The sequence below is a fragment of the Vanacampus margaritifer genome, chromosome 19 (assembly GCF_051991255.1).
Source record: "Vanacampus margaritifer isolate UIUO_Vmar chromosome 19, RoL_Vmar_1.0, whole genome shotgun sequence".
NCBI classification, from domain to species: Eukaryota; Metazoa; Chordata; class Actinopteri; order Syngnathiformes; family Syngnathidae; genus Vanacampus; species Vanacampus margaritifer.
The window spans coordinates 3,622,356-3,648,948 of record NC_135450.1 but is presented as its reverse complement, the minus strand read 5'-3'; the positions used below and the strand labels follow the sequence as shown (position 1 = coordinate 3,648,948).

Genomic DNA, 26,593 nt, shown 5'->3' with positions numbered 1-26,593 from the left:
ACATCGTGCGTGACTCACTTCTACAAGCTCTTAAACATGTACATTTACAATCTAGCTCGACATGTGACATCCTCAAACACTTACAATCACTTTCTACCACTGTCTATCATTTACATTCTACTTAAAAGATATCTTACCTGTCAAAGCACAATAACAAAAAAAATAAACAGCGTTAGCGATGTGCGACCATGTCTTGCGTCATCATCTACTGACTGTCTTCCTCGACCACCGTCAGTCATACACTGCTCTCTGATACACAAGCTTCTAAGCACCATCTACTGGAGAAAACGTATATTACACTTTGATATCAAATAGACACAAAACAGTAGTTTTCTCAGTAGAAAATGACTTTTAAGCATATATGAAAATAAAAGTATGGGGGGGGCAACTATTTCTATGTATTCACTTTTTACCATTGCGCCACATTTACTATTGGCTAATTTTGACTAAGTCATGAGGCAGGCCATGGCTGCAATATGTAAGAAAATAGATTTGAGTTGGTGACTTGCAATTTGGATCAAAGCAAATTTGCTGCAAAAAAATAGTGAACGTCACCGTGGTTAACACATTTTTAAACTTCTACGTCAGTTAAGAATGTTAAATTGTGATGTGAGGTTTGAACTGAAGATTCCAGAGACTCATTATTCCACACATTATGTCAATGTATCAATTTTTTTATATTCTTATTAGTGTCAAAGATCAACTGTAGCCTGGCAGAAGTCAGGTGAATGAACTACTACACATTATTTCCAAAGAAAGTTTTTGTTTTTAATTAAAGTCCAGCCAAATTGCACCATATCGCAATGTAATGTGTTGAACTTTACAAATATAAATCAATGGTATCTGAATTTGTTAATAGAAAATGACATCTTTTAAGCAGTACCAAACAAGATAGAACCAAATTTTTGGTATAGCAGATTAAGCCTCAAGTGTTCGTAAGTATTCACCCACAGCAAAAATTACAAAATTAAAAAATCATAAAAATGGAGTATTAAAATTCAAATTCAAATTCTTAGGGGTTGATTTGAACTCCCAAAGTGTAATTTTGACATTTTTGGGAGAGTATGTGTTATTTCACAGTTAGTTATTTGGTGCTAAATTAATTTTGCAGGGTGTTAGATTAAGATTCTACCGTTTGAGCGCCATTTTCCTCTTCCTCCTCGCTTATCACTAAGCATAGGTGTCAAACCCCGGTCCTCGAGGCCCGTAGTCCTGCAGGTTTTGGAGGTTTCCCTCTTCCAACACAAGCTGATTCCAATCAACAGGATCGTTACCAGGCTTATGCAGCGCTTGCTGATGAGCTGATCATATAACAGCTGTGTTGGAGAACGGAAACATCCAAACTAGAGAACACTGACATTCAAACAAAAACTAAAAAGTTTGGGCCTGTGAAGTCATTTTTACACACAAAAGAGACTGTTCAACAGTGACATGTTTGAAATGAGCTCTTTAAAAGAGGTGTTCTCAACTAGTTGGGTTAGTTGATGGTCCAGTAACAAATACAAAATCGGACTTGTTTGTAGTGAATTGAATAACAGCATTCCACAGTTTTGTCAAATAACTGATGTACTTTTTGTTGATCACATGTTGAAGTTATTGACAAAGACTTTTGATAACTGTTTTCATTCATTAAGAATTGTGGTGACTGGATGGTGCAGTGTCTCGCACTGATGAATTAGCATCAGATCAAATCCCAATCAGGGTGAGCTTTTAATGAGTCAAACTAACACTAACTGAGAGGGGAAACAAATGTGTCTGAAGAGAATTACTACTTCTGTTGTGTTAATTGAATTCTGTGTATTGACCTAAAAATGTACACTCTTCCGGTGTTAAAAATTGAACTATCTTAATAGTGTTAGTTCAATTCTTAATAGTGTTGATTTAACTCTGGGGAGTGTGGAGCTATATAAACAATTATTTGAATACGTTCTACGCTATGCTGTGTCGTTCGTATTTGAGGTCGACCTTCATGAAGGTAAGTCGGCTTCTCATTCATTTGCATCCCTATCAGCCTTCCCGATTGGCTGCAAGTGCGTCCAACATACTGCCTATTGCTATCAGCTGTCTCTGACCGCCACTATCAGGTTACTGAGAGTCTTATTATAGGATTTGCAGTTTCCTGATATTGGACTCACTGTTTTTTTTTTTCTTTAACCTTTTGACCTCTGTTAGCCTATAGGAAAGCTAAATATAAGCCTGATCGAGAAAGATCTCATGGACACTAATATTTCAAGTAATAATATATTTTCTTAGGACACTTAGGACAAGATATGATGTTATGACAAAAGAGAGGCTGGAAAAAACAGACAGTGGAATTAATGGAGCTGCGGGAATTTCTGGCTAGTGATGGCTGTTGAGAATGTACATGTGACAACAATCGCCTCTCTTCTTCATGTGTCTTTGCTATGGGACAAGACAGCTTGTGGTCACATCAAAATGTTGGTGACCTTAAGCAGATAAAAGGAAGAGCAGCATGACTTTTTTCAAGCATGTCATCAATGAGTGGTGGTTTCAACATCCCATAATAACTGCATGGCATCATGACACACTTCCATGGACGGCAGGAGATTATAGCTCAGGGATCATAGCAAAACGAGAAAAAAATTACTTGTATGGCAAATACCGCATCATAGCTCAAGGATTGAGTATCAAATGTGCAGGTTCACTATGCAAGACAACGGTATTCATCATACATTGTATCATGTGACTTTTACTAACAGTCTAATAAAGGGATCTTATGGGGGTTCCGGCAATTACCGACTCTTCCAGTCAATGTCCTTGTGAGGAGGGTTCCACAAGGACATTGAAGTGCTAACACAGGAAGTGAAAATGAGGAACATGGGGGGCGGGAGTGGATGAGTTTGCGCGCCTGACTGGGAAAGAGAGACTGAATGAAGCGGCGCTAAAAGAAATAACATGGGATTAATTAGAGGCTACTGAGTAGCTGGTTCTTTACGAGGTGCTAATGACTTGTATAAGCAGTGGTTGGATCAACAACTTCAATTTAAATAATGTGTGCTTTGATCCAGTGTTCATGCCAAAATAAAAAAAAACATCTTCACTATATATATATATATATATATATATATATATTGCATTGAAGTGTGTAGGTGTGCAGCCAAAACCTACACTGAATCAATCTTTCTTTTTGTCATGTTTAGATTCTGTTTTCCTTGTGTGTCTTCCTTGTTCTTGTTAAGTGTGATCCTGCCCTTCCTCGTGTGATCCAATCAGTGCCCTTAGCCACTTGTGTCTTGCCCCAGGTGTGTCTTGTTGTGTCGTTAGTGTCTGTGTATTTAGTCTGCTGTCTCCCCGCTGTCTGTGTCGGTTCATTGTTTTTCCCCATGTCATGCTGCCCGTTTTTTGCCTTGGCTTTTCCCCATGTCATGCTGTTTGTTTTTGCCTAGTTGTTCCCCCATGTTTTGGTTCTAGTTTTGGTTTATCTTAGAGATGGGAAAATGAAGCCTTGTGACGCTTTTGAGGCTTTCGGCTGATTGCTTTGGAAAAAGAGTCGAAGCTTCAAAGCCCCATAAGATAGATCGTACCGGTGACATCTGGTGGTCAGCTGGAGTCATACCAGCTATAGTCTTCAAAGCCTGATTTTATATTCCAACATAACACCAGTACATTCAGTCTTACATTTGTGTCTGTCTAATGATCATCAGGTACACATGGAAGGTGAACATAAAGTGAATCAAATACCTACATGAGGGAATTGTGCTTGTGCAACAGTGAAAATAAAGCAAATACCAGTATGTACATGAGGGAATTGTGCTTGTGCCCAACTTTTTATATTTATTTGTTTTATAAGTTCTTATTCAAAAACAATATTTGCTCTATTGTGTTCGGCTTCAAGCGGCTTGTTCTCTGGCTGACAATTTCACCAGCCTTTGAGAAAATCCTCTCACAGGGGACTGAAGATGCTGGTGTTGAGAGGTACTGCAGAGCCACTGGATACAGATGTGGGTATGTGGTTTTGTGGAGAAACCAATATTGTAGTGGCTTCTCCGTCCGGGGAAGCAGTTTGTCCTTCAAATATCTAGAAAAGAAAAATATGACAGATAATCATTTTTGCACTGGATTAATAAATCAAAGTAAAGATAGATAGGGAAATTTAGTTTCAGCAGCATAACATTACATTCAATACAACATAACAATAGTGCCACTTTTCATATCATATATGTATACTGTAAGTACCTCACCTCTGATTGTTATGCAATACTGAAACAATAAAGATATTATTATGGTTACCATGGACATACTGCAGGCTGTGATATTTTTAAATGTAGGTAACACAGCCAAGATTCCCAGCGACCTTTAAATCCTTTAAAGTTTTAACATTATTAAAAGTGATACAGTAATATTAATTCATTTTCTGTAAGCATTTATTATTGCAAATGTTGCGGTGAGCCATTTAGCAAAACTGTACAATAGTAAATACAACACTACAATGATGATGATAATGCTGATAATATACCATTTAATATTATGCCAAATAATTAAAATCTTACCTTTGTGGGTGACACAACGTCAAAGTGTTGCCAAACACGAGATCGTTTTCTTGCATTGGAATTCTCCATCCTAAAGCTCTCTCAAGTCAGTTTTCTCTAGGAGTAGTAGTAGTAGTAGTAGTAGTAGTGATGGGTCGTTCGTGAACGAGCCGGTACAAAGAGCCGGCTCGTTGAAGTGAACGATGAGAGCCGACTCCCTCCCTCAAGAGCCGGCTCCGTCATTTCCTTACTGTCTCCCTCACCCCCTCTCCCTCTCCCTCTCCCTCTCCCCCTCTCTCTCTACATATGTCGCTCTCTCTTTTTCACGTAAATTTGTCGTAAATATTTAAAAGAAAAGCTAAAGTTTAAAGAGCCGCTTGAGAGCCAAAAAGAGCCGGCTCTTTTCACTGAGCCGATCCAAATGAACCGGATCACCCAAAAGAGCCGAAAATCCCATCACTACGGGGGAGGCAGTGGTTGTTTCGGTGTCTCCTTTTAACAGCTGACACCACGCCAAAACAATTGAATCAGTTACGTGATTTCCGGCATCTCATTAGCGCGAATGAAGCCCCATACGTCATCAGCACGTGATCACGGAGGTTTCATTGGGGCTTTTGATACATTGTTTCGAGCAGTCTGTCTCACTCGGCTGACACACGCTCCGGAGTCTCAGTGTCAAACGTCCCATCTCTAGTTTATCTTCTAATTTGGAAGATCACCTTTTGTTTGTAAGTAATTAAAATCCCTTTTTTTTGATTGAACCTCTGCCTACTCGCCCTGTCTTCCCGCATTTGGGTCCTCAAGCTCCCCCATCCTGACAGAATGAACCGACCTGAGAAGGACTTCAGCTTCAAGTCCCCGAACCGCGTCTGCCGCCGTCCCAAGTCCCCGAGCCCGCGTCTGCCGCCGTCCCAAGTCCCCGAGCCCGCGTCTGCCGCCGTCCCAAGTCCCCGAGCCCGCGTCTGCCGCCGTCCCCGAGCCCCGAGCCCGCGTCTGCCGCCGTCCCAAGTCCCCGAGCCCGCGTCTGCCGCCGTCCCCGAGCCCCCGAGCCCGCGTCTGCCGCCGTCCCAAGTCCCCGAGCCCGCGTCTGCCGCCGTCCCAAGTCCCCGAGCCCGCGTCTGCCGCCGTCCCCAGTCCCCGAGCCCGCGTCTGCCGCCGTCCCCGAGCCCCCGAGCCCGCGTCTGCCGCCGTCCCCGAGCCCCCGAGCCCGCATCTGCTGCCGTCCCCGAGCCCCCGAGCCCGCGTCTGCCGCCGTCCCCGAGTCCCCGAGCCCGCGTCTGCCGCCGTCCCAAGTCCCCGAGCCCGCGTCTGCCGCCGTCCCCAGTCCCCGAGCCCGCGTCTGCCGCCGTCCCCAGTCCCCTAGCCCGCGTCTGCCGCCGTCCCAAGTCCCCGAGCCTGCGTCTACCGCCGCAGCCTCAGGTCCCCGTGCCTCGTCGGCCGCCTCCACGGCAGCCCCAAGCCCCCGGGCCAAGTCTGCCCCCCCCTAGCAGCCTCAAGTCCCCGGGCATCCTCGCCGCTGCAGTCCCTGGCCTTCTGGCCTCGGCCACTCTCGTGCAAAGTCTCTTCGCCTCTTCCATGTTCCTTGTGTGTCTTCCTTGTTCTTGTTAAGTGTGATCCTGCCCTTCCTCGTGTGATCCAATCAGTGCCCTCAGCCACTTGTGTCTTGCCCCAGGTGTGTCTTGTTGTGTCGTTAGTGTCTGTGTTTTTAGTCTGCTGTGTCGGTTTATTTTTTTTTCCCATGTCATGCTGCCCGTTTTTTGCCTTGTCTTTTCCCCATGTCATGCTGTTCATTTTTTGCCTAGTTGTTCCCCCATGTTTTGGTTCTAGTTTTGGTTTATCTTCTAATTTGGAAGATCACCTTTTTGTTTGTAAGTAATTAAAATCCCTTTTTTTTGATTGAACCCCTGTCTTCCCGTTTTTGGGTCCTCAAGCTCCCCCATCCTGACACTTACAGTAACGTGCTAGTTGTGTTGTTTGCGGTTGTGGATACAGAGACCACACTAACCCATTATTTATAAAACTAAAAACGTACAAATTTAATGAATTGATGGAGTTTAACCGGTCTTAAGATATTGTGCAAAGCCCATCATGAAATTTTACCAGTTAATATACAAAAGGGAAAGTGAGTACAAATTAAGAGGAACAGACATTTATTTATTTTACTCTTCAATCACAGTTTTATGGGTGTCAAACATGGGGTTTGTTTTTCATAATAATTAACTGTTGTTGCTGATTTTGTCCACTGAACAGCCCACTCGAGACAATTTAAATGGCATTCTGAATTTTGGCTGTTGATCAAAAATTTTTTGCATTTTTGTTAAGAAATTTCAGATTACCCTGGAATAAGATTATAATGGGAATATTATAATTAGATGGACCAAAAAAGAAAACAAATATTTTGACCTATCGTTATTTGTAGATAATTAGACTATACTGGTGTGGCACACTTGAGAGCAAATTTAGTTTGTCCCTGAATTAAAATGAGTGCTTTCAAGTACATTCGAAAGTACTTGAAAATAGCTTTAAACATAAAAGCAAACACATTTAAATGTATTTGCCAGTCAGAAATGTTTACTCCACATTGGCAGTTCTAAGGCTACATTATTTCCCCGCTTCCGTAGAGAATGACTAGAAGTAGTGTCTGATTGGACAGTTACTGATAATTAGGTAATGGCAAATGGAAAACAAGTTAAAAACCAGACTCTGTTGAGAAAATGGAACAATTTAGTACCATTACACCACCAAAGCTTTACAAAGATGACATGAAAGCTGTTTTTTTTTCTTGCTCATAAATTATCACATACTATTAAAGGAAAGTGAAATCACTGTGATTGGTCTGTTACCACTCAAGGGTTAGTGATTGGCTCCAGCTCACCATCAACTTGACTGACTACAAGAGCTCTTGGATTTTTATAGGTGGATGGATGGAAGTGAAATCAATAGTGTTGTATTCAAAAATACAAATCCAATTTGACGCCCTTATGGCATGGGGTGTGGGGTGTGGTCATGTGAATAAGATGTCTTCTTCCTTCAAAGGGAGACATGTTTGAGAACCACAGAAACAAGATATTACGTACAGTTTACAATGCATTTTGTTTTCTGCATTTAATCATCCCCAAGGAGCAGTGAGCAGAGGTACCTTGACTCAAATATTGTCTTCTTTGGAAACGAAACTAAGATACATCGAATTTGAAAAAGAATGGATAAGCAAGTATCTGCAGTTTAATGAAGTTCATGAATCTAACAGACTGTCCCCTTTAGGCCTCTTTGCAGCAGTCCGTTTATGTTTGTGAGAAGAATCTGGAGCATGAAGACGTCTTCTCTGCATGCTCCCAATGATTGTAAGCTTTCATAATTGCTGCTGGCAGCTTTAATGTTATTATTGTAATATTATGAACATGTAAATGGATTTTCACTTGTCAAGTGCCTTTCTGCCATCAAAGTACTCTAACACTGGCCTCATTCACTTTTATGAAATGTGTTGTAATTGTCAGAAAACACATTTTTGCTAGGATGATTTTAGTGGTGGCCTCTTGATTAAGTTATAAATAATCAATCAATATAATAAGTTGCACTTGCATAAGGTCTTCTTCTAGAATACTGCCAATACTACAATGAGAGTTTTTGCACTTAAAGCGGAAGTCAACCCCCCAAAAATTCCTTAACAATATGTTCTATGCAGCCCTACTAGTCTAAATACAGTATTCTGGTTAACATTGTGTTAGTGGAATCCAAGAGTTTTTATCAATATCGGAAAGCGACATTTTGCCACTTGCTGTCAAGGGCAAATGACATCACAGTTGCTCAGGGCTCAGGCATCAACCAATGATTGGTTGATGCCTGAGCCCTGAGCAACTGTGATGTCATCTTCAGTCGACAGCAAGTGGCAAAATGGCCGCCCCCTGAAATGGATAAAAATGGCTGGACTTTGCTTCATAACTCATATTCCACAAATTAGTATTAGTCAGAATGTGATGTTTAGACTAGTGAGGTGACATATAACATATTATTGTCAAGAAATGTTTAAGGTTGACTTCCCCTTTAATGTTGGTTTGCTGTTAAGCAATTTTGAGTCGTCCATGAATGGTCCTCTTTTTGCACGAGAGCCCTTTGCATTGGGGGAAAATTTTATTTGATAGTTCAAACCCTTTGTTGTTGAAGGCTTGATCTTTTATACATACATTGAGCATGAAACATCCATCCCAAAAATGTTGCTAACCGCTTATCCTCACGGGGGTATTAATAATGTAACATTAAAAAAAACAGATGTATACACCTATTTTGTCCATATGTAAAATGTCATTTTTGTCATACCTCTGCTTTGGAAGAGCATAGTCATGTGTGCCTTTCAAGTTACAGCAAATAAATAAGTTTTATTTAATCAAAGTGTACATATTATATGCCACAAAAACCTTCATTTGTTTTTTTAAGTTAATCCAGTGTTTTATTTAGTACAGTGCAGCCACTCTGCCTGTAGTGCATTATCCAGTAATGACCAGACACTTTAAAATTAATATTAATGCAGTACCTACCTATTGACATTGACTTTGAAGGACACTCATGGGATTTTAAGGTGGCAGAGTAGGCTGGCTAATGCATTGTGTGCAAATGGAAGTTGAAGATGTCATATTAAGTATTTCTATTCGACTAATCCTGGCAGACAGCAGTGGCAGAAAATTGTGTTAGCAGAGGGGGTAATGCGTTACATAAACATACCAAATGCAACTGACTGCGCCAAGAACAAAGAAGATTTGATGTGAAAATGGAATGGAGTCAGGGATGGACTGGCCGTCAAGCATAGTGAGCATATGCCTGGTGGGCCAGCGTCTTCAGGGGCAATTTATTCATTTTAATCAATCAATTTCTAACTACTGTATATTTAGAATATTTTTTTTCTAATTTTTTTCCCCAAAAGCCTAATCCACAAATCAGAGGAAGCAGCCCATTAAAAGGAACCCCGACTGTAATGACATGTTTGCTCTAAATTATTTATTTGGTTGTTACTAACAAAACTATCAGATTCATTTTTCAAAAATAATTTCCAGTTTAATACATTTTGTAGAAACTCTATTTTTATCGCAACACATGCAGTGTGTAGTGACGTAGAATGGCGGCAGGCTCTCTGCAGCAATGTGAAACGTTTATAAAGAAAGCGATGTAAGCCTCCGTAGCGTTCCTAAAGGGACAATCAAAACTCGTGAATGCGTCTGTTGAATGACGAGAGCATGGCGTGGGGGAGGGTGACTCTCCCGAGCGCATGTTGTTTCTTAAAGCAATTGATATTTAATAATATTTATATATTTATGTTTGTATTTATTTTGACCTTTTTTTAATATTTATTTTTATTTGTTGAATCTCGTTTTTTATTTTTGTATTTATTTAAATTTGTATTTTATATATATATATATATATATATATATATATATATTATTGTTTTTATTTTCATTGATATTTATTTATTATTTAATTTGTTTACAATTAATTTTTTTAATTATACGTTTTATATCTGTTTTTTATTTTATTTTGGCAGTTTAGGTCTTCCATATGACATTATCAGTGGTAAGACACGCCAACCCCAACCTCCTCCTCACAACTGCCTTGACCAACCACCCTGTGGACCCACACACAGGTGGAAATCTGTGTAGAGTTCCATGCCCTACTTTATACCAGTGCTTCCTCCTGGTAGTATACAACCTCCGCTCCAAGTAATCCTACATGAACTAGGTTGTCACAGACTCCCTTTTCACTGTCCACTAGTGTGTTCTTCATTGAGCCTGACTTCATAATGTTCATGGAGGAGAGGGGGATCGGACATTTTTAAAAAACACACACACATTACCATCCCCAGGCCATCAGCAGCATAAAGGGATTCAATCAGTCTTTAAAAAAAAAACAAGCTCAGAGACAGATGGCCTTCCCTTCTCTGCTACACTGCAGGGAACTCTTGTTCCGTTACACAGCAATGCAACACGCCACAACGGGTGCCTCTCCAGTCCTTCTCAAGCTGGGATGTGGATTGCAGCTCCTTCTGACTGCTTGAGTCCGCCAATTAGTGACACTCCAGTGTCGAAGTCCTCCCCAGCCAGCTGGGTGGCAGTAAAGCATCGGCGTATAAAACATCAGTTCAACGAGAAGCACCGAGTGAAACACCCCAGTGTGGGTCCTCACACAAACTAAGCTTATTCTGGTTGGCACCAATGCGGATCACAACCCAACTAGGACTGGCCATTTTCTGTTGACTGACACAGCACATTGGCATGTCAACTGCCTCCGGCGAGTATTGTCACTGTATCCCTCAGTGAGAAGGGCTGTGGGACATCTGATTCAACAGCTGGAACACCAGTTGGGTGTTTGCATGAACCATATGGGAAAAAACAGCAGTGTGGTGAAATGACCTAGACGCTAATGTATTTGTTTCGCAAACTTTTTGTAAATTCAAACTTTGTGTCCTTCTGGAATGTCTTCTGAAAATATTTGCTGTAGTATTAACAAGTAACAAAACTTGACTGTTGGTAATTGAAGTCCCCCAAATTATATATATTTTTAAATATCAAAACGCTGTTGTCTTGCTCCTCAAGCAACACTGATTCGGTATACTCTTTGTAATGGGGACACAATTACAGCACATCACTCTCAAGGTTAACTAATTTGCTCCCAAAAACTTATAAATACGTTCTATTTTAAATGTTTTAAGTGTCTTAAGACTTATTTATACATTATTTATGTTTTTTTATGCTAGAGCATACAGAAAGCTTTGATGCAGCCTCTGAACTGCAGAGAACGGGTGAAGCAATAGTAGTAATTACAAAAACGGCCGGTGGGTGGCAACAGAGTATTAGAGATCAACCAGGGCCATGTTGCAAACAAGCTAATTTACCCACAGTTTTAAATAGATTTGTGAATAACAATGAAACTTAATTGTTGCAAAACGGAAACAGATAGAAATGTACTTTTTTTTCCTGATTAAAGAAGAGACTCAAATCTTTATTTTGGTAAGTTCCATGTTTTTATAGCAATAGAGCACAATATTCTGTGGGCCTTGCAAAATCAGTCAAAATCCAGTAAAACAGCCGGGAGCGAAGGGGGTTGCTTCAGTGAAAATGGCTGCAAGTGAATGAAGTAATGAGGTGGAATTGTGAGGTTTTAAAAAAAATGTGCCATCCATTCTACAAGGTTATAAAGACACCAACCAAGTGAACCAATGCAATGTTAGAATTATTTAATGTAAACAAAACTGATTGGTTAATTTCCTTTAGGAAATTTTGTCAGAGAGCAGATAGAAATGGACTTGTGCAAAAAGTAATACATTTTTAATGTGAACATAGATTAAATACATTTTAATTAAATTTTGTTTGAGTTGGTACATATGTCATAATGCAAATGAAAAATTGATAAAGGGATGTTACTAGTGCACGTGAACACTGAACACAACATCTGTTGGTTAATCAAGCCATTTTCCAATCCAACTATGTATCGATTGATGTCACGGTCCACACATTTGCTTCTATTTTTTGAATAGACTCCCTGGTAATCCTTTTTAATGTGTGGGAATATTTTGTTCCATATATTTGTCTTCAAAAATTATCAAAATGAACAAATTCACAGAATCTCACATAAGAATTATGTTCCCATAAATATCCTCAGAAAGAGCCAGTGGAAGAGATAATCACAAAACATTTTCACTTGACTACATGACTATAATGAAAATATTTTTGAAAAAAATAATTACCCAATTATTTTTGAAAATATTTGTAGATATGAGTAACGGTTATTGTGTGTTGATTGATATTTACTGCATAACCAATATCCATTGTCATGGTCACGTTTGTATTATTGTAGTCGCATGATGTTGTGTCTTTAGCTTTACACAATTGCAGTAAAATGATCTCGGCTGGCATGCGTCAATAATAGTGATAGACCATAATGATTTTTTTAAGGCCGATACTGATTATTAGTAGTCAAGGGGACCGATAACTGATATTTCAAGCCGATATTCATTTGCAGTAAAGGAGAAAATATTAGCATAACATTTTTTATTAAATAACAATAATAATTATGATAACAAAAATTGTCGGGAGCTTCCAGGGTCTTCAGCGTGTGTTAAGTAAATAGTTCCCTTAAAGTTTTTTATTGTAAAGAAAGTTTTCCAAAATTTCAACATACCGGTAATTTCCTAATTTTATATTATTTTTTTTATTTTTTTGATAAAAAGTGTAGAAAGTTCCCAGTGTCAGCATATTTTTTTATGAAGTGGAAATTTAAATAAATCCATAAATGAAATGTTCCCTGTATCTCACTGAGTGGCAAATGCATGTGAATGTAGCTAACTTGGGGTTTTGGTCAGGGTTCGCAAAGAGTTTCAAAAGATCTTCGCAGACAGTGAAAAATTGTCTGAATATGTTTCTTTGTGAAAAGTAAAAACTATCTGTGGACATTTTACAAATTAGTGTTGTTCCAATACCATTTTCTGCCCCTAATAACGATTTCAATACCCAGTTTTGCAATATTGGCCAATGCCGAACCGATACCTTGTTATTTTTTATCTAACATGAAAAAGCTGCCCTGCCATTGGTTCAAAGCATTCAAGGGCCAATAGGATATCTTGGCTTGGCATGCAGTGAACATGTCACACATCAGTGAATGTCGTGCACAAGCAAGACACAAGAGGCTGCATTCAAAATCCTATATTAGCGTCGGAAACAATGGTATCGGCATGTTACTTGTTAGTACTTGCCGATACCGCTGTTTTAATGCAGTATCGGGGCTTCTCTCAATACTGGTATCGGTATCGGAACAACACTATTATAAATCCTGATGAAAACCCTAAATTCGCTATGCTCGCAAGCATTCGCTGCTCAATGAGATGTCCGCTTTATTGGCCTTTAGATTTGGAAAAAGGCCGATGCATGTCAAAATGTATGCCTGGCCGATAATCGGTCTATCCCGAGTAAATAATGTAATAGTCGTTTTTGTGCTCAGTGGAAGAGAAGGGAAAATAATTCATTTTCAGCTTGTGGTTTTTTTTAGGACTTTGTTGCCGCTATGGGTTCATTTTTCATGTAGAATTTGGGATCCGGTGGAGATGTATAGAAGTGATATTCACGACTGTCTCATAGCTACTGTGTCTATATCCAGTTTGGATTTACAATAGACAAGATTGGCAAAAGAAGACAGTGTGATGTCAAAACAGGAAATTACTAAGATGCGCATAACAATGTGATGCAGAAATAACAGCTGTGATACGTGTTTACCGCGGGAGAACAAAACCAGCGAAAACAAACCAAAAAAAATACAAAATAGGGGACAATAACACTGGAGCAAAGGACAGAAAGGGATAAAGACGTGAGAGCGAGGCGATGGGGGATCACTGAAAACAGCCAAAAGGCATAATAACAGAGGACACTGCCACATATGCACAGCATAAGCTGCAGTAGGTACAGTACACACTAGGATATGAGCGTTCTGACCCGTTACATTAGTTGAGAGAGGAATGGCTTAGCTGCAGGATCCCCTCCCCGGGGGAAGATGCTCTCAGAATAACAAGATCGGTACTGTTTGTAGCTACGTAGAGGGCCAGTATGAAGGTAGACATATTGCGATGCAGGAGTACACACACAAAGGCACGCATAAGCACACAGTTCTGCAGATACAGAGGAACAAAAACAGAGGCAGCACCAGCAATCCTTTTGATGTGTTCGATATGGTGCGCTCAAAGGAAGTGCCACGGGGCTGAGCAAGACATGTGGCAAGAAATACAGTGAGGAATGGAGACAGGCAGATGAGAGTAAAAACAAAATTAGTTTTTTTATGTGAGGGGGACACGCATTGTGTTTAGAAGCCATTAGTGAAAATGTATATTGGGATAGTCCAGCTCAGTGGCATTACAAACATTCAGTTTACACCGTTGTGGATGCGAGAACGTTATTTCTTTATATATATATATATATATATATATATATATATATATATATACGTATATATAAACAACAATGTATAGTAAGTTAAAACAGCTATTTATAGTAAAGCTTTTATAAAAAAAAAAATATTTTTTTTATTCTAAGACGTTTCAGGTTTTTTTTTTTTTTTTTTAACAACCATGCGATAAGTGATTTTATTTTCCTGTTTAATGGCTGCGAAGGTTTCTTGTTGAAACAAACAAGTCGCTTGAATGAAGCATTTAATGGTGACTGTTTACTGAAAATGCAGATGTGCAATTTTAAAACAAAAAAAAAACAATATGTAGTGTCTACGAATGGCCACTGGGGCACCCATCCCTTCTTGCTTCGGGCCCTGGGGACACTTGCTACGCCAGTGATTGGAGGATATATCGATCAGTGGATTGTCTGATTTAATGACTGACATACTGACTCAATGATGAATGGAGTAATGAAAGTAAGGACTTTGATTGGCTGGCCACGGGATAGGTGCCAGTTTGACCAGGGGACACTAATGGATGGATGGATGGATGGATGGATGGATGGATGGATGGATGGATGGATGGATGGATGGATGGATGGATGGATGGAAAGACAGAGGAACTGTCTGACTTCAAGCTAACAGCTTGATGATATAATGTAGCCTATTTAAAGATGTGATTGGATGATTGAAAAAAAATGGCTTGCTGGCCAGATGAATGGATGATTGGAAGTCAATAACCTGAAAGTCGTTTCACTCATTTTCCTGCTCTCCGATTCCTGTAGTATCTCTTTGATCCTGCTTTGAGGTCGACCCTACAGTATGTTAATGACTTGAGTGTTGCTCCAGAAAGATAAGATTTTCAAAGTGCTGACACACGCTGATATGGCTAATAGTTCCTCCTTTGATCGTTTGATCATTAGTTTTCAGTTTTGCTTCAGCATCCCGGATTTTTTGTTTTTCTCATTTAAAACGTTTGTTCACAAAAGATGAAGAAAATCAGAGGGAATTGCGTGTGACTTGGGACCAGCTGGTGCAGAAGTAACTGTTCAACTGCTGAGAAATGTCTATGAGGGAAAATATTCACAGTGGAGTGTGTCCTCCACAAGCTATCATTACAGCGGATACTCGGCATCCTCCCTCAGGCTATAAGCCATTGGTTTCTCATTAAGACGATATATGTGGTACGCAATATCCTGCTATATGTAATCACTCAAAGTTAATTCACATGCCAATTCACGTTCAGGATGTGTTGACGTATTTGTGGCACTGCTGTGAAGTAATCAGCTTTGAATAGCAGAAAAGGCACATGAATCGTGCTTATTACTGTGAACAGTCCAGTTTCCTCTCCCCTGAGTGTTCCAGCCCAGTGAAAAGAACATCAACAATCCGCCACTTACTTCTGCTTTGAATCACTCTTTCAGCATCACTTCATTTCATGTAATTGGGTGATCTTGGTTGAATGCAAAGTTTTACACAATATATGTTACCAGCATCAGACTCCTGTGTCCAAATGATGTTGCTGTTGCATTGCCGTTAGCATTCTACAAAATAGTTATTTGCAAACAAATGCAGAACTAAAGCCTGAACAGGAAATACTCACTGTATAAATTGTAGGGCACAATTAATTAATAATAATAATAACAATAATAACAATAATAATAATTATATATATATATATATATATATATATATATATATATATATATATATATATATATATATATATCCACCCTTTTTGGAGTCCTTGGAGTGTGTGCTGGAGAGCGCTCCCTCTGGGGACTCCCTCGTTCTGCTGGGGGACTTCAACGCTCACGTGGGCAATGACAGTGAGACCTGGAGGGGTGTGATTGGGAGGAACGGCCCCCCCGATCAGAACCCGAGTGGTGTTCTGTTATTGGACTTCTGTGCTTGTCACGTATTGTCTATAACAAACACCATTTGTCCGTCGGGAAGTCGAATCTCGGATTTAGGGGCATTGTGGTTTTCGTCCCAGCCATGGAACAATGGACCAGCTCTACACCCTCGCCAGGGTCCTCGAGGGTGGATGGGAGTTCGCCCAACCAGTCTACATGTGTTTTGTAGATTTGGAGAAGGCATTCGACTGTGTCCCTCGGGGTACTTCGGGAGGTACCAAGCCCCTTGATAAGGGCTGTTCGGTCCCTGTACGACCGGTGTCAGAGTTTGGTCCGCATTGCCGGCAATAAGTCTGATTCGTTTCCAGTGAGGGTTGGACTCCGCCAGGGCTGCCCTTTTTTCACCGATTCTATTCATAACTTTTATGGACAGAATTTCTAGGCGCAGCCGAGGCTTTGAGTGGGTCCAGTTTGGTGGCCTCAGCATTGCATCTCTGCTTTTTGCAACTCCAACTCTTACTGGAGCAGTTTGCAGCCGAGTGTGAAGCGGTTGGAATGAAGATCAACACCTCCAAATCTGAGACCATGGTCCTCAGTCAAAAAAGGGTGGCGTCGGGGATGAGATCCTGCCCCAAGTGGAGGAGTTCAAGTATCTTGGGGTCTTGTTCACGAGTGAGGGCAGGATGGAGCGGGAGATCGACAGGCGGAACGGTGCAGCGTCTGCAGTGATGAAGACTTTGTATCAGTCCGTTGTGGTGAAGAAGGAGCTGAGTCGAAAGGCGAAACTCTTGATTTACCAGTCAACCTACATTCCTATCCTCACCTAAGCGGTAGAAGATGGATATATATATATACACACACACACACAAACCAAACCAGAAATGAAGGACATGAAATCACCCATGCGGAAATGAGTAATCTGTACTAATTTTACTGCCCACTGTTAGACGATGCTACAAATTGAATTGGCTTCGATTGCTTCAGCTACCCCTCAGTTAATGTGAATGTGGACAGACAAGGGAAATACACACGCACAGCCTGGCGCATCAAGACTGCTACCCTTATCATCAAAACAGACGGCAGTCACATAATATTTTTTTATTTATTTTTTAACATATCGTCTGCCTAATTGGACTAAGCCTAAAGGCATGTAGCCCGAGTGCAAACACAGACTACAGTGAATGACTGTGCTATAATCCTGTGCAGACACACAATATAAATCAACATAAACAATAGTTTATTTTTTGTTGTTTTGTTTTCTTTTACCCAAGTTAGTTTATTTATTACCAAAGAAAGACTCAGAAAGCCATTTGAAAGATATGGATAATTAATTATGAATAATTGTACAGCGTTGGTGTCAACCAAATGGCCCACGGACCAGAATCGGCCCATCAGGGGTTCCAGACCAACCGATGGGTATAGAACGCTGATTCCACCCTGTGTGGTTGCTTTTCCATTAGCCTTTTTCCAGGACGGGCTGTGACAATGGCACTGTTGTCATTGAATGCAGGCCAAGGAGGGCTGTGTCATCTGATTGGCCGACAGATAGGTGTTTATTTAAGCTCGGTGACATCACTGCAATTTGATTGACCAATGGATATTTGTGCTTCTGACCACCATTTTCATCCACAATCCTCTCAACTTTTGATTGGTTCCCGTTGCAATTGAAAAGATGCGGATGCCAAGCCAAGACAACCGGATGGAAAAAGCACCAAATACAGCAATTACTAGTTTTCAATAAAAATAATTGTTTTTGCTCATTTTGGAGGGTGTACTAGCAAACACTTAAATTACAGTAAAATTGCCACTTACTATAGTCTGAAGTTGTATGAGGGCAGTCTAATCATGTCCATAGCAAATTTATTTGATATGCTGCATAAATAATAAATCCTAGTACTGAACAATTATGTTAAGTGGACACGGGATATCCTGCTGTATGAACAAGAATTCTTAAATAAATTAGAAAATACTAATAGATTACAAAACGGTTTCCAAAGAACTGAAAAAGATGACATTTGTAGTAATGATCTCCATATTTTTGTGAGTGTAGAAGAGAGCTATGCATCTTTATGCATTTGCATACGGTACCTTAGGGCAATTTAGCTTCAAAGTTAAACAGCACTGTCCTTGTTAAAAGTAAAATTGGGCCAGGATTTTCAGTCCCTGGATGTTACCATGGTGCTGCTACTGGCCTGTTTAATATACTTTTGGATGGTCAAAAAGACCGTTTTACCTCTACTTGATCATGATATGACCCTTTTTCATGAAATTGCCACCCAGCTGGTTTACGGTACTACAACCTCTATAGAAAAGCAAGTAAGTACCAAAGGATCTGCATCGAGGCTAATAATGTTTGTGGTTGTTTCATAACGTACAGGTTAATTTACAAAAAAAAGCTGTGAAAAGTGCTTAGTCTGCTATTAGTAGTTAGAACGTCTTAAAAAGCATTCAAAGAAATGTCAATTTTTCATTGAACGCCCCCAAAAAATCTAATGAAACCATGTAAGCATTTTTTTCTGGGTCAAGATGAATAATGATTGTCTCAAAGGTGCCGCTGACTGCTGCAGTTAATAGATTTGCTGGACAACTGGGGGAGGTGCTTCTACGGACAGAACCTCTTTGATACTTTCCATCCAGACTGCAATGTATTCAAATGTTAACCGAGGTCGAAACATACAAAGCAGCGGAAATAAGCCATTTATATTGTACATCCTTCTTGACCACCTTTCAAACTGATTGGTTTATGGTTGGTTAAATAAATAGATAAATACAAAGGCATTGTATTGTATATTATTATATATTATAATATGAATATATTATATTATATATATTGCTGCCGACGGATATGCCTGATATGAGAAAGAATGTCAACACGGAAGCAAAGCCGGCTTCGTTCCTCAAACAAATCTCGTACACACCTTCATTTTTTCACATTTCAAGACTTGCATGTGTCCAAAAGAAGACACTGAGGACGTTTAACGGCTGTAATGTATATGCCAAATCTGGAGTCTTGCATGTATCAAAACAACATAAAATAGTCGGACACAGGAGAAGTGACAATGGTGAGTGATTCAAGTACAACACCGTTTGTTGAATGTGGGAATAAAGAAGCAAAATATTTTGCTGCAAAAGCATAAGCAAGCTAAGGAGGCTGCGCAAAACGACTACGACACGGCTATCCGCCATTATTGCTGACAAACTGACGATTCGCGCGCAGTCACGCAAGAATTGCCGTATACATCATCAATCTGCAACAATGCGTCGTCATCGAGCTGCGACCATTACGTTCATCGCTGGAGGAGTATCCTGCATATGGTGTCCAGACAGAAGCGTACAGGGCGCGTTTTGAAATCTTTCCACTCTGGAGCCCGGTTTCAAAAGTGATCGGTTTCAAAAGTGATCGCTTTCATCGTGTGGACGAACAGCCTAAACGGTAAGAAACTAAAAAAAAGATACATTGAAACTGGCTTTCGTGCCCCGCCCCCCCCACGTTTTGCCTTGTTTTCCTTCTTGGATTTTGATGTTTTTGTTTCTGGACAGTACCTCGTTTACCTCCTTGTTTTTGCTTTAATTAAATCCCTCTTTTGACTACACCTCTGCCTCCTCGCCCTGCTTCCCTGCACTACCCCCTGACAAAAACATAATATGTAGAAAATTTTGAGGGCATACTATTGACAATTATGATGTACTTAATGTTTACTAATGTAAAAAATATATATATTTTAATGTGTTTAAAAAAGAAGAATGGAACAATATATTTCATGCTCACTTTAATGTTCAAAAATCAGATGGATACATGAAGTTGACACAAAAATAATAATAGCACAAACATAATAGCACAAGTACGCTGCTGATTATAGCGTTTACAGTCTAATTTTCACCACCCATTTACAGTATGTTCTTCTGGTACATGCTTGACGGCTCTGGTGTGATATTGGCATTGTTATACACTGGAACATTTTTACCTCAATCTACTTTGGAACTTCTGATTTTCAATTATTTTAAGATATCGCAGACGATCTCATCTTTCAGTTTAAATTGTCGCCGTTCCTACCACAATCTTATTGCCTTTATACCACATTTTCCTCTAATGTTATTTAAAAAGATTACAGAAACCACTCGTCTTGAAATTGGATTAATGTAATCCCTCTGCAAGTAATGTGTCATATTCCAAAACTGCGAAACTACTACTTTATATGACAAGCAATGTAAGATTATAATAATAATCTGAGTGTTACCTGAATGAGAGACATCTTCCTCTTAGATGAATATAATATATGAGAATATGGTGACAAATCACTTAAAACTGTATTTAAAAATGACTGACGTGAAATAAAATTTAAAAAATATAAAAAAATATAAAAAAAATCTTCCCCTCAAAAGTGGGAGAAAGAAATCATTTGTTGGGTTGTAGTTTCCATCTTCTATCTGGTTTACCAATGGCAAAGAAGCGTCGATTCTTGGAGGCTGCTCAAGGACTTCTTTTTTAGCTCAAGCGGACTCTCACACTTCAATGCCTCCCTTGGTGACAAGGTTACGTTTGTTTCTTTCATCCACTGCACCAAGGGGACAATATTGCAGTCGCACAGCCAAGGATTGTCATGCAGGTGCAACTTCTTCAGTGCTAGGTGAGGTTTGAAAGAGAGAGAACATTAGTGAGCGTTTTTGACAACACTGTTGCAAAGTAGTCATAAATTGGGAGTCACTTACAAGGAATTCGGGCCAAAATGTTTCCGTCCACTGCCTTTAGATGGTTTCCACTGAGAGCCAGTTGAGAAAGCTTAGGCATGTCCTTGAACACATCAGATGGCAGGTGATCCAGATGATTGTTTCTCAAGTAGAGTTCCTGTTGTAGAATTGAGCGCGTTATTTTTCCTCTAGTGAACTCGCTTATTGTAAGTTAAATGCCCCTAAAGTCGGTTGGAATACAGACCAAGTCTTTTAAAACTTACACCAGACAATTCCAGCACAGTAAGCATCAAAAAAATATTTTGAGCATGCTTCATGTTTTATTTGTTTTAGTGTTTTGTTTTGTTTGGTTGTTTTTTTCCCCCAATAATTCAAAAGAAGGTGTGCTAAGAAACAAAAAAGCATGCTAAAACACTTTGGCACTCGTGCCCGGTGCAAGTCTGGTGCGATACACAGTCTAAATCTATGCGGAGGCGGGCAAGATTGGGTTTTGGTATTTTGAAGCTTGGCACAGTTAACCCTATAATGCCAAACATTTCATGGTAAATGGACTGCTTTTTATATAGCTTTTTATATATTAACTACACCATATGGCACTTTACAATTTAACCATATAAAGCCTGAACCATGAAATATATGAGAGACAGTTCTGATTCTTTGTAACAAACAAAACATGTATTTATTTATTTTAAATCAACTTCCACATATGACTTTTGATTTGTGTCATATTTGATACTTCCGGTCACAATGATTTAAATTCATACATTTATAACCGTCAAAAATATTATAATAAACAGACAAATAAAACATATTAGTATTTCCCAAAATCAGAAAGAACATTTCCCACTATTAATAAGTATAAGTGTCTCCTTTCTCAATTAGGGCCATCTTGCAAAGTCACCGTAAAAGCCATCAGCTGGGTGATACTGCCCTCTAAGGGATTATCCATGCAATGCATGCGTCAGATCATATACATCAGGGTTTTCATGAAGAAAAAATATTATAGTCATGAAATAGAGGGCTCAAAATGTCTTGTATTTAACATGATACGTTTGGCTTTATAGGGTTAAGCCTTACATTCACCCATTCACACACCAATGGCTGACTGCTGCCACACAAGGCACTGCCAGGTACATTGAGAGTAAATCAGTTCGGGGTCGTTCAGTGTCTTGCTCAAGGACACTTCGACATGGTCACCAGGATCGAACCCACAACCTCACGGATGGGAGGCTACTACTCAACCACTGAGCCAATTAAACCTATCCATATTAATAACAAGACATTTTGAGACCTCTATTTCATATAAATATATATATTATATTATATTTCATATAATATTTTTTTTTCCCATTAAAACCTTGATGTATATAATCATGACACATTGCATAGATAAACCATTAGAGGGCAGTATCACCAAGCTGATGGCTTTTCCAGCGACCTTGCAAGATCGGCCCAATTAAGAAAGGAGAGACACCTATACTTATTAGGCAAGACAAGGCAAGGCAAGTTTAATTGTATAGTACATTTCATACACAAGGCAACTTAATGTGCTTTACACAAGGAAATACAACATCTATAATCATCAACAAACACAGCATTTAACAACATTAAGAAGCAAAGAAGAGAGAAAAAAAAGTAGGCTACAAAATTTACTAAAAGAACATACATTGACAATGTTAAAACATTTGACAGAAAACTTTAAAAACATTTAAGTGTAAGGATTTTTTTTTTTAATATATATATATAATTAAAAGGAAAAAAATCCTGAATAGGAAGAGGAAATGGCAACCGGTATTCACTTACTCGTCTTGCTGAAGGAGCGAAAGTTTGAGCTGAGAGTCCAGCGGCATGCTACGCACTGTAGCTTCTTGCTAGCTAGCCCGCTAGCCTACAGCCAGAATGTGAGTTACACCTTCCAAACAAATCTTTCTCCCACCAATTCACTATTTAAACATCATACACAACATAAACACGGCTAAGCTTGTGACTGGGATAAAAGTTAATTTTGCAGTTGATGTCACGCATCGTCATACTCATTGGATCAATCTATCTATCTATCTATCTATTTATGTAGCTATCTATCTATCTGTCTGTCTGTCTGTCTATCTGCCTGCCTGCCTGCCTGCCTGCCTGCCTGCCTGCCTGCCTGTCTGTCTGTCTGTCTGTCTGTCTGTCTGTCTGTCTGTCTGTCCGTCCGTCCGTCCGTCCGTCCGTTCGTCTAAACTGTGGAGTGTGGTTGCTTTCAGTGAAAAGTTTGAAAACAGCATATGGCCTTCAATCAATCAATCAATAGCCTACATGCTTTGTAATTACACAATGATTTTTGCTAATTGTAGGCTGCCCAAGTCCCTATCACCCCCACAAATAGCATTGTTTAGAATATATATTGTGGTGATATTTATTTTTTATTGTCTTCATGAGCATCCTCGGTATTGGAGTAATCCAATAGTAATCCAAAGTAATCAAGTTATGATACTTTAATATTATGGTACTTGGATTACGTTACTAACTAAATTTTTTAGCAAGTAACTTGTAACTGTAACAGAATACATTTTAAAAGTAACCCTCCTAACCCTGGATATGTCTGTTTATTATTATTTTTTGACACTTGTATACAATGTATGAATTAAAAGCATTGTGACCTGATGTATCAAATATGACACAAATCAAAAGTCATATGCGGAATTTTTTTTTTATTTATTTTTTTTATTTTTTTAGGAACACTAAATACTATAGCTACAAAGAATCTGCATTTGTTTCTCATATATTTCATGGTTCAGGCTTTATAGGGTTAAAAACTGATGTTTTGGCACCGTTGTGGGTGTCAACACTGCTGGCTTGATTCGCTGCCATTCATAGTGGCTCTCCTCACTCCCTTGCATAAATTGTGTGAAACACAAATATTACCTGCAAAACACCCAGTCCACCAAACATTGCCGACCTCAGAGTAGGCAGAAGATTGTTGTCGAGCACCAGCATCTCCAAGGAGCTCAACGACTTGAATACTCCAGCAGGAAGAATCTTCAGACTGGTTTAAGGGGAAAAAATCACATTTTAGTTAAATCATGTTGACAGGGAGAAGTTGGAAAATAAGTTAATACAAAAATATCAAAACCCATTCCAGTCATAAATCAAGTAGAATATTCAAACTTTGTTTTTAACCATGTGGTGGTAGCTTTATCTTCTTCTTTGTCATCCTTAACTTCAGTGATAAGATTCATTAGTTTACCACTGCTGTTGACTAAGATACTTGAAATAGCTTAACACTTTTGGAGTGAATCCTGTAGATCAGTCAAAATGTTACTGCTTGGCACATTTTTACAAAACTTTTCAGGTTTTCATATTAATTTTTGGTTGAAGTGCAAGAATATCCCCAGTTTAGCATTAGAAGCGTGTTTTCTTATCCACTACCTGTTATTGTCCAGGTTGAGGAACATGAGATGTCTGAGTCCAGTGAAGGCCTTTGGAGACACCTTTTGGATGCGATTCAGGGAAAGATCTAAGACCTTGAGAGCAATTAAAGGTTTGAAGGAGTTGGATGGAAGCACTGTCAGGGCGTTTTCCGGAAGATCCAGTTCCGACAAGTTCCTCATGCCTAGAAACATATTTGGCTTGAGTGTGCCAATCTGGTTCTGTCCCAACATGAGGAAGCGAAGGTTTAAGAGATACTAAAAAAAAAAAGAATAACACTGTTAAAATGATTATGATACTGTTACAAAAATGTTAAACAAAAATTTCTAATCGTTTGTACCTTGAAACCCCTTGGTGGAAGATTTTTTATGTGATTGCTATAAAGATTAAGGAGCGCCAGCGTCTTTGCACCAGAGAAAGCACGAGGGTGGATGGACTTGATAGAATTATGTTCCAAGTTTACGCTTTCAATCTTTGGAACTAATCCCAGAATATTGGCTTGCAGGTCTGTGATGCCATTTTCACCTTTTAAGAACCAGGAATTTGGATTATCACATTAATTCTTACATAACATCACAACACTTTGAGTAATACATTGATAGGACTCGCAGTGTGCCTACCAAATTTGAGGACCCAAGCATCCGAGGGAAGTTTGGAGGGAAAGGTGCGAAGACCTCTCTTATGACAGTTGACCTCTGTCTTTTCTTGCCCAGACTTCTTGGTGCATTTGCAGGCATCAGGACAGACCTCAGCTTGAGTCTGAACCATACAAATGATCGCCAGCATCAACCACTTGACGTATTTCATCTCTTCTACGAACGAGGGGCAGAGAAATATGTCAATCTGTCATTTTCTTGGCATGCGTGTGCTTTAGCATGCGTGTTACTATAGAGCAACACACTTCCTAAACCACAGGAAAGTTCACTCTTATATGTTAAAGTGTCTGTTTAAACCTATAACATTCCACCCATGCTATACAGACTACTGTACCTTTTTTTTTTTGTTACGTTTGTTATGTTGACTGTTTTGAGTTGATGTTTTGTTGAATTCAATGGCTAATGCTAATCGCTAATGCTCGTGCGCTAACACCCTTTGCAATTGAAAATTGTTAGAATAGGCTAAGTTTGTTCGTGTCTATGATAATTCATACGTATGGATATATTGATTGTATTTTATGTTTCTTTTTGTAGTTTCACAATATAAATAAAGAACGTATCTGCACACCTGTTTGTGAAGTTTGTCTATGAATGTTTAGCTGTTTGGATACGATAGCTCCTTCAACTAGCAAGGCATTTACGTTTAATATGTCGCCAAAAGTGGATCATCATAAGTAAAGTTACTTATTTGTAAAACCTGAAATAACACAAAATGTTTCTAGTATTATTATATAAATATATGTATTAATCAATGTTTAATATTAAATTACAAGGTAAGGCCTACCTTCAAAATGTTGAATGAATTTCATTGACTTCTCTAGCAAATATAAAACACTACATTTTTTGGGAGAGACTGCAAGTAACCGAGTCAGATCTTCATATTTTTATTTTATTTTTGTGTGTGTGAATTAGCAAGCAGTTGTGCTTTACACATCCAGCAGTCATGTTGACTTGGTTGGTTTTCTACAGGTTTTTGCCTCGTCACAAACTTTCCTATATTCCGCATCCCTTTCTTTCTCATCCATCAAAAATAAAACAAAATTGGTCTTCGCCACATTGCACAAAATTACCAAGTTATATTAACATTACATACTTTATATAATCTTACTTCAAAATCGTTTTGTTTAATAAATGGACTGATATTATAAAGAAATTGCATTTCCAAATAAAGGCATACAGTATTCATGACAAAGTTAGTCACGGTTGGTTGCGGGAACAATCATGTAACTATTTCAGTAATATACAGAATGTCCGTATTCTATTATTTTCAAAACAGTGATACCTAATATTAACACTATTCATAATCACATAACATTCTTTAACCCAACTGACTAAAAAAAATTTTCTTTTTGTTCCTTTTTTGTATTTTAAACAAGCTTAGCAGGTTATTGAATTATTTATTTATTATTAATGTTCTGGTCATGACATTTCACGTGATGCTTGTGACAGAGCCTCTCTTTTCTGTGCACACTATTTTTGAAAGTTGTCCCATCCTTAAATGCAAAATGGTAATGACAATATTTTCACCTTTCCACATTAACTTCAACCATTTCAAATGCTTTTTTTCTCTTCTTGC

General features: G+C 39.0%; 1 long non-coding RNA gene across 1 annotated transcript; it reads right to left on the bottom strand.

Annotated features, from left to right (window-relative positions):
* Positions 1–3,757: 3,757 nt before the first annotated feature.
* On the bottom strand, positions 3,758–4,626 carry LOC144039649 (uncharacterized). The gene is made up of 2 exons (XR_013289505.1): positions 4,512–4,626; positions 3,758–4,039 (listed from the first exon to the last, which is right to left on the bottom strand). It is a non-coding gene; the product is annotated as an uncharacterized LOC144039649 (long non-coding RNA).
* Positions 4,627–26,593: the final 21,967 nt, after the last annotated feature.